Source organism: Cryptomeria japonica, chromosome 10 (genome assembly GCF_030272615.1).
Source record: "Cryptomeria japonica chromosome 10, Sugi_1.0, whole genome shotgun sequence".
Lineage (NCBI taxonomy): Eukaryota > Viridiplantae > Streptophyta > Pinopsida > Cupressales > Cupressaceae > Cryptomeria > Cryptomeria japonica.
The window spans coordinates 723,734,155-723,743,079 of record NC_081414.1 but is presented as its reverse complement, the minus strand read 5'-3'; the positions used below and the strand labels follow the sequence as shown (position 1 = coordinate 723,743,079).

Genomic DNA, 8,925 nt, shown 5'->3' with positions numbered 1-8,925 from the left:
TAAATCTTTTTCTGATCTTATGGAATAATGGATATACAGATAATTGTCCATTAACATTTCAACGAATCAAAGATCCCTATTTCCCTTGAGTAAGCCCATTCTATTTGTCTGGAGCTGTCTGCGATTCACTGCACATTTCAATCAAATTGTTGCTGCTATAAAATTCCTTCTTCTGAGAACTGCTGTTCGAAACACATTCTCTTATACTTAGTGCTTCAGATTCAAGCGCTACTATGATATTGTGGGTTTCTTATTGTTTTCTTTGATATTTTAATTGTTATTTTAGTTTTCTGTAAGTTCTCACCGTAACTTATAATCTATTCATGTTGTGATTCTTTATTATGATTTTAGACTTTATGATTATATTTGTAGAAAGTAAGTATCCTGAAAGATTTGAGATTTTATTATTTATTACTTTACATATAGTAAAACTTTTTCATTGCCTAAATAAAATTACATCTTTTGTATTTGATTACATCTTTTGTATTTGATTATATGATACATGGATAGCTATCAACATCCTATATTCTTAATCTATCCTTAAAATATTTGTTGTTTTCCTCTTACATATCTACCTTCCTTCTACACTATCTAAATCAATAATCACTTTTACCACCTTTCATGTTGATTGGTTCGAAAATTCATTTATATTATTCATTGCTAGTGTTTAGTGTTTGGTTGTTGCTGAGAAAAAGTATTGCTAAAATGATCTCGACCTCTCTTTTTCTTACTTTTTTTTATGATAGGCATAGTTCAAGCATGTTATCACATGTTTTCTTTATGGTTTGTTAGGGACTGGTTTACTATCAAACTCTAATGCAAGCACCTTATAATTCTAGTGCATTATAATGCATCCATGTTATATCTTAGATGAAAAAAAAATGGTTATGGTGATTTTTTTATCTTCATTTTTTTTAATTAATTTCCATGAAAAATATGTAACTTAAATTTATTAAATACAAAATATAAATGTGATAATAGATAAATGAAGATTGTAAATAAAATAATAAATTATTTATATCTTGATTAGTATTATATAAACATGGAAATTGAACCCTAAAGAAACGGAGGATGGCGAGTTTCGAGAGGGCGTGCTGGTGCGTGCGCGCAGGCTAGGGTTTCTCTGCCCTAGCCGCGCTTTGTGCTTTGATTCTTCTGTGCTGGGGGCTGTTTGGAGGGGCGATCTGGTGCGCAGGGGTAGTGGCTTGGGTGACCACGTTTTCTGCTTGTTTGTGGTGCATTTTGGCTGCGTTTTTCTGCTTCTTTCCATGTGTTTTGAGATCTGCTCGTGGTGGTCGGGGGGTTTTCTAGTGTCTGTGAGAGGGCTGCGGATTTTTGTGGTGGTTTGAAGCTTGGTGGAGGGAGGTTGGGTTTTTCTGCACTCTTCTCAGGCGTGTTTTGGGCTTTAGGGTTATTTGTTCCAGGCCTTGCATGGCCCCGATCGGGATCACCCCTGGTGGTATGGGGTTGTCTTTTAAGGAGACGGTGGTGAGAAACAATCCTTCGGCTCCACTGCATACAAATCCTATTTTTGGTGAGTCTGGAACAGGCATGGGAGAATCCTCATGTCTGTCTGGAAGTTTTAGGCCCTCAAAGGTGAATGGGTGCTTGGCCAAGAGTGATAATCGGCCGGTTGTTGAGATCCAACCTGAAGCTATTGCGGATGATATCAACTATTTATCAAAGCATGCTCTGATCTGTAAGTTTCTAGGGATTCGGGTATCCTTGTCTTTTTTGGAATCATGGGCTCGGCGTACCTGGTCTCCAGAGGGGGAGATGGATGTTTTGTTGGTAGCCAATGGCTATTTTCAAGTGGTTTTCTCTTGCATGTCAGACAGGAATAAAGTTTTTGAAGGAAGGCCCTATTTCTACAATCAAGTGGGTCTCTTCATTAAGCCTTGGCACGTGGGATTCAATCCCACAGAAGAGCTTCCTTTGCAGGTTCCGGTTTGGGTGAGATTACCATGGCTTCCTTTAGAATTCTGGAGGGAGGACATCTTTAGTTTAGTTGCTAGTCAGCTTGGAAAACCAGTTGGTCCCTCGAGACAAACTATGGAGAAGAAGGTAATTACCTATGCCCGGGTATGTGTCGAAATTGATTTGAATAAGCCCTTGCCTGATTCTATCGAAATTCGGTTGGGGTCAAGTTCATGGATTCAGCAACTTGACTATGAAACATTACCGTTTCGTTGCCGCTTTTGTCATGAATATGGGCATTTGCAGAGGGTGTGCCCCAAATCAAAACTTACAGAGAATTCAAAAATAGGGCTGGCTGGTGCTCCTCACACCCAAGCTAAAGGGAAGGCCCCTATGAGGGAGGACACAGAGGGCTTTATCCCTGTACGAGGGCGTAATAGGGGTCGCGGCCAAAAGAGGACCTTTAAGGACAGACAGATAGATGAGGTTTTCAATAGGTTTGATGGGTTGGATGACTTGGAACAGTTTGATGGAACCATTGCTAACATGCCGGTTAGCCATGAGCTCTTGGAAGCAAAGGAAATAGGTGGGGAGGAGAACAATGTTGCTCTGGTCGATCCACAGGAGGGAGAGCTTGGTGCTCTGATGGACACAACTACTCCTGTGAGACCTGTTGAGGAGCTGGAAACCAGTGGAGACAAGGACCTACAGGAGATTTATGCTCATGCCCGAACCAAGGCTTGCACCGGTAATGTTCGGCAGGAGGAGAGCAAAAACAAGGGTTCCCCTTCCTTTTTAGGTATTCATCAAAAAACCATTAGAAAAGACACCCTAGAGAAGACTCTTAAGGTGGGAAGAAAGAAAGACCAGGAAAAGGTGAAATTGGTGGGAGAGACTTTAGTGGAGTCTAGTTCTGTGAAGACCATTGACTCCCACTTCCCTCTTCATCAGAAATGATTGTTCTTTCATGGAATGTAAGGGGGTTGAATAGCATCCCTAGACAAAAAGCTATTCGGGATTTGATTAAGTCTCATTCGCCTGAGGTGGTTTTTATTCAGGAAACTAAGTTATCCATTGATAGGATGCATGATACGGCCGCTAAGATTTGGCCGAGATGTCTTTGCCAGTGCATTGGCGCTCAAGGATGTTCTGGGGGATTGGCTCTTTTATGGGATCCTCGCAAGCTGGTCCCGCTGTGGTGGGTCTCTAGCAAATCTGCTATTTCCTTGGTGGCCACGTGTTGTGTAACTGGTGAGATTCTTCTCTTCACTAATGTTTATGCTTCGATTGATTTTATTGGAAAAACTTTTCTTTGGTCACATATAGGCTATGTCCGCTCTCTTGCCCCTCTATTCCCTTGGATTCTGGCAGGAGATTTCAATGTTGTTTTAAGTTTGGAAGAGAAGCAGGGAGGTAATCCCAAGCTCGATCCCTCGGCAGGCCTTTTAAGGAGTAACATTGAAAGCTTGAGGGTGGTGGACATCACACCTTCCAATGGGTTGTTCACTTGGAATAATAGGAGATGTGGGGCGGAAGCGATAGCAGAAAGATTAGATAGGTTCCTGGTTTCTTGTTTTTGGATAGCAGACAGTTGGATTACTAGTTCAGAAATTTTGGACTGGAGGGGCTCAGATCACTAGCCAATTCTTTTGACTGCTTCTAAGTTTCAGAGGACAAAGAATCCATCCTTTAAGTTTCAGCTTATGTGGTTGAGGGAGGCTTCTCTCCAGGATTATATCATTGCTTGGTGGAGGGAAGGGAAGCCTGCTTATGGCACTGCTATGTTTTCTTTTGTCAAGCAACTACAGTATGTTAAGTTTAAGCTGAAAAGGTGGAACAGAGAATGCTTTAGAAATCTCTTTGGAGAGAAGAGAGAAGTGCAACTGAGGGTGGACTATATTACTCGCCAAATTAGAGAATAGGGCTTATCTGATGAGCTATATAGAGAAGAAGCTGCAGCCGTAAAGAATCTAGAGGAATGGGAGCTCCGAGAAGAGATTTACTGGAAGCAAAAAGCTCGAATTGATTGGCTCCAGGCAGGGGATAGAAATACTAAGTTCTTCCACAACACTGTGAAGGACAGAAGAAAGGGGAGCGTTCTCAATTCTCTCATGACGGCTGAAGGGATTTTGCTTTCCTCTCATAGGGAGATTGCTTTGGAGGCTACTAGATATTTTGGGAGTCTGTTTTCAGAAGACTCTGATCTGGCTAGGGCTGAGGAGGATTCTGTTCTGGCTTGCATTCCCTCCTTGGTCACTCCTGAAATGAATGAGGCTCTCATTAAGCCCATTACTCTATCTGAGATAGAACTCGTTGTGTTTGGAATGAAAAAGGGTAAAGCCCCGGGACCAGATGGTTTTCCTATAGAGTTTTTTCAAGCCTTTTGGGAGATTGTCAAGATGGACCTCTTTGAAGTGGTGCAGGAATCCTTTCGTAATAAGCAGATGCTTAAGGCTTTGAATGCAACTTTCCTGGCTCTCATCCCAAAAAAGGAAGGAGCTAACTCCCTCAATTTCTTTAGACCTATTGCTTTGTGCAATGTGATGTACAAAATAATTACAAAAGTGATAGCTGAACAGTTAAAGCCATGGCTCAATAACCTAATATCTGAGGAGCAAGGGGGCTTTGTTACAGGATGACAAATTTTGGATGGGGTTATCATAGCGGTTGAAGCTATGCACTCTATGGCTGCCTCCAAGGAAAAAGCTATGTTCATAAAGTTGGACATGGCCAAAGCTTATGATAGAGTCAGATGGAGTTTTTTGCAGAAAATCTTACAGGCCTTTGGTTTTGGTCAGGAATGGATCAGCTGGGTTATGAGCTGCATAACTTCACCTTCTTATGCTGTCCTGATTAATGGTGACCCTTCAGACTTATTTGGTGCGGCCAGAGGCCTTAGGCAAGGGGATCCTCTCTCCCCTTACCTTTTCATCCTGATGGCAGAAGGATTGGGAAGACTTATCAAGTCTCAAGTTAGTCAGGGAGGGATTCAAGGTTGGAAGTGGGGGCATGACATTCCTCCTTCTTCTCACCTCCAATTTGTGGATGATACATCTTTGATGGGTGCTGCAAGAATTCAGGAGGCAGCTAGTTTCCGAAGAGCTTTGGATATTTATGTGAAAGCCTCGGGACAGAAGATTAATGAAGAAAAGTCACAAATCTTCTTCTTCAATACCCCCGCTTCTATTCAAGCTCGGATTGCGCATATCTTGAGGTTTCAAATTGGAAAGCTTCCTTTAGTGTATCTTGGCATCCCTCTTTCAGACCAAAAGTTATCGAGGGGTGTTTGGCAAGAGATTTTGGATAAGCTTCGAAGCAAGGTGAGTCACTGGACTCACCGGTGGCTCTCAACTGCTGGTAGGATGACTCTTTTGAAGTCCGTGATCCAAGCTCTTCCTATCTACAAGTGTCTGGTGCAGTCAGGCCCTGCTGGTTTCTTTAAGGACTTTGATGCCCTGTCCAGGCAATTTTTATGGACAGGTAATCTGCTGTCCTCAAAATGGAGTTTGGTCAAATGGGATTGTGTTTGCAGATCAAAGCAGGATGGTGGCCTTGGTTTGAGGAAAACAAGTTGGAATGGTTGGGCTCTTGCTGCTAAGCTATTTTGGAGATGGTGCATAAGCCAAGATCAAGGCTGGGCTAAAATCCTTAATGTTAAGTATCTTGGTGGGGTGAATGGGAAAGAGGTTCCAAGGTACAGCCTGACTGGAAGAGGGTCCATGATTTGGGAGACTTTGAAGAAAGGGGTGCAGTTAGTAAAAAATGGTCTTTTCTGGATTTGCAATAGCAGTTCGGATGCCCTGTTTTGGGAGGATTCTTGGGATGGATTTCCTCCTATTCTATCTCAATACCCCCACCTTCAACCTTTATGTGACAATTTCCTTGCTGCAGGTTGGAGTAAGGTTGAGGATTTTAAGGTGTTTTTAAGAGTGGGAAGGGGCGAGGTTGCCAGATGGAAAGAACCCCAAGAATGGCCTCCTGGGGGTTCTGAGGGAGAGAGAGAGACTCTTGTTAGGATTCTTGCTGGTAGAGCGTGTAACTCTTTAAGAGGAGCTGATACCCTCGCCTGGAGTCCCAATCCAAAAGGGAAGTTTTCAGTTGCCTCAGGCTATCAAGAGTTGGAAAGACAAAATTTTGACAGGATTGAAATATCGTGGTGGAAACAAGTTTGGAATCAGGCGGCTTGGCCCAAGTGCAATTTCTTCTTATGGCTTGTGGTTCAGAATAGATGTCTTACCTGGGAGAATCTCCAGAAGAGGGGCTTTCATGGGCCCTCTATCTGCACTTTATGTAATCAAAGTGAAGAAAATAGTTCGCACCTCTTTTTCCAATGTTCTTTCACTAGGGTTGTTTGGCACTGGTGGTGGGAAGCTTGGGAGCATGCCTGTTTTCATCCTCACTCTCTGGTTGAGTTTTGGAACAGTCTTGGTAGACCCCCTTCTAAGACTTCCTTTCTAGAGGTGGCTTGGGATATTGGTCCAGGATTTATTATCTGGCAGGTGTGGCTGGAAAGGAATCGTAGGATCTTCCAAGATAAGCCAAGGAGGGTGCAACAGGTGTGGCTGCAAGTAATAAATATGCTACAGGAGACTCTTGCTGCGAAGTGTGATCTCTCGGAGGATATTGCTCCTGGAGATGTGAGAGTGGTTCAAAAGTTGAACATTCTAGGTGTTGATCCTAGCGGTGCTCCTTGGAAGATACAACAAACCAGAAGCAGGAAAGCTAAAAGGAAGGTGTGTAGGGAAGGAAAGTGGTCCCCCCCCCCTAGTGGGACTCTCAAGATCAATACTGATGGGTCTTCTAGGGGAAATCCCGAGCATGCTGGGGTTGGAGGAATTGGTAGGGATAGCTCGGGTAAGGTTATTTTCTTTTTCTCTGAATATAAGGGAATTCAAACCAATAATTACATGGAGGCACTTGCTATGTTCATGGCTATTGAAAGAGGGTGTGCTCTCAGATGGAGCAAGATGATCTGTGAGTCTGACTCTCAGGTGGTGGTGGATATGCTGAATTTGCAACGGATGGAAGATGTGGATTGGCATCTGGCAGTGGTGGGTAGACAAATCCTTAGGTTGAGCGTCTCTTTGGATGATGTCTCTTTTTGCTATGTTCCTCGTGAGTGGAATAAGACTGCTGATTGCCTGGCTAAGTGGGCTTCTGATCGTGGAGAGGGATGGAGGATGGGAGATTGGACTCACCTGCCTCCGAAGTGTGCTTTAGATTTTGAGAATCTGGTCAAGGAAGATATGGATAGTTAGTTGTGCCCCTTTTGGGGGTTTTTTCTTCTGGTGTTGTTTTCTCTTTCGGGCTCCTGGCTCCTACTTTTTGTACTTTGATGGTTGATTCAATAAATTTTTACCCCCTTTTTTCAAAAAAAAAAAGTATTATATAAACATATGTTATATTGATATGTGATATGTTTCACTATCAATATTTTATATTTAAATATCAAATAAGTTAATTTTTTAAAATTTGGTTTTATCCACAATAATCTTTGATGTAATTCTTTACCACATTCAACTTAAAAAAGTATTAAAGTTTAACATTTTTTTTAATAAAAATAAAATTAATTATACTTAACTGTTAATATAATTATAGAAAAAGGAAAAAAATATCATAACTTGAACTTTACTGTCAAGACATAAGAGATAACGCTACACCAATCACGTGGCTTTTTTTTTTTTTTAATTTTATGATGGAGGTCAAGACCTGCAAGATCCAGTCCCTTATGATGTCAGAGCCTTGCATTCAGCAAGACTTGATCCCTGGTGGGTTTATTTGGAGTCATTCAACTTCACCAGTAGACCAAGGGCCCATTGATTCTATGGTGTCTTTTGAATTAAAGGAGGAGAAACATACTCACGTCAAATCAAAGATGATAGATAACCAGAAAAAATAAATAAGACATAAGCTAATTTTTAATTTCTCGTCATGAACTATATTAAATGAAAGAAACATGGTACAGATGACTAATGTTGTGGTTGCATGTGCTTCTGCTAACAACATGGAGTCACCATCTAGCACCAACAATGTTCTGAAAGTTTGGAAGCTGCTGTCACAAATTCATAGAATGATATTGATGTCATCCCGTTTTTATTAATCAGAACAATGTTGAAAGTTTGAAAGCTGCTGTCAATTTTTTTATTATATGTGGAAATTCAATAATTTTTCAACTCTTGGTAGAAAGACATCAGAAAAATCTTTCTCGTCATAGGGATAAAATTCGAATAAAAAATGACGAGATTGCACCTGCAACCAGAGAGGGAGTTTTTATTTATTACCTTGCACTGTGCAGATCTGCAGTATATATCCATCTATCAAAATTCTTTTGAGTATCTAACATTCATAATAATATATCTCTAACGTTTAGTATAATTTTGCAAGGTTAAATGTCAACGTCTAGCTTGATTAGCAAGTATTAAGACAAGGAATGGAACAATTAATTATGGTCTTATATAATACCATTTAAGATCATGTTGCTAAATAATACCAGTTAAAATTGTGTTACCCTATATAAACAATGATGCATGGGAAGGAATGATGATGAAAGACTAAAATTGTTGGTGAAAGAGAATGGTGCATGGGAAGGAATGATGATGAAAGACTAAAATTGTATTTTCTGTTCACCATAAAACAAGTGGACAATAAAAGGCAATTTATACACACATTTAATTTCCTTGTTAACATAAATCAAGTGTCTATTTAACTGTGAAATTTTTTAATTATATAGCTGTCGTTGTAGTATAGTGGTGAGTATTCCCGCCTGTCACGCGGGTGACCCGGGTTCGATCCCCGGCAACGGCGTAAATCTTTTTCTGCTTGCCATCTACAGTCTTAGTTTTATATATATATATATATGTAACAATGGAAGAAGATTTCAAATTGAGAGCAGACTGTCAATAAAATAATGTATCTACTTTATAGTATGTTTGAATTAATAAAGATAACTTTATGCTAGCAAATACGTTATTCATATTAAATAGATTTTTATTACGAGTGTGGAAGTCT

General features: G+C 40.7%; 1 non-coding gene across 1 annotated transcript; it reads left to right on the top strand.

The window, feature by feature from the left end:
- Positions 1-8,649: 8,649 nt before the first annotated feature.
- TRNAD-GUC (transfer RNA aspartic acid (anticodon GUC)) lies at positions 8,650-8,721 on the top strand. Its single transcript has one exon. It is a non-coding gene; the product is annotated as a tRNA-Asp (tRNA).
- Positions 8,722-8,925: the final 204 nt, after the last annotated feature.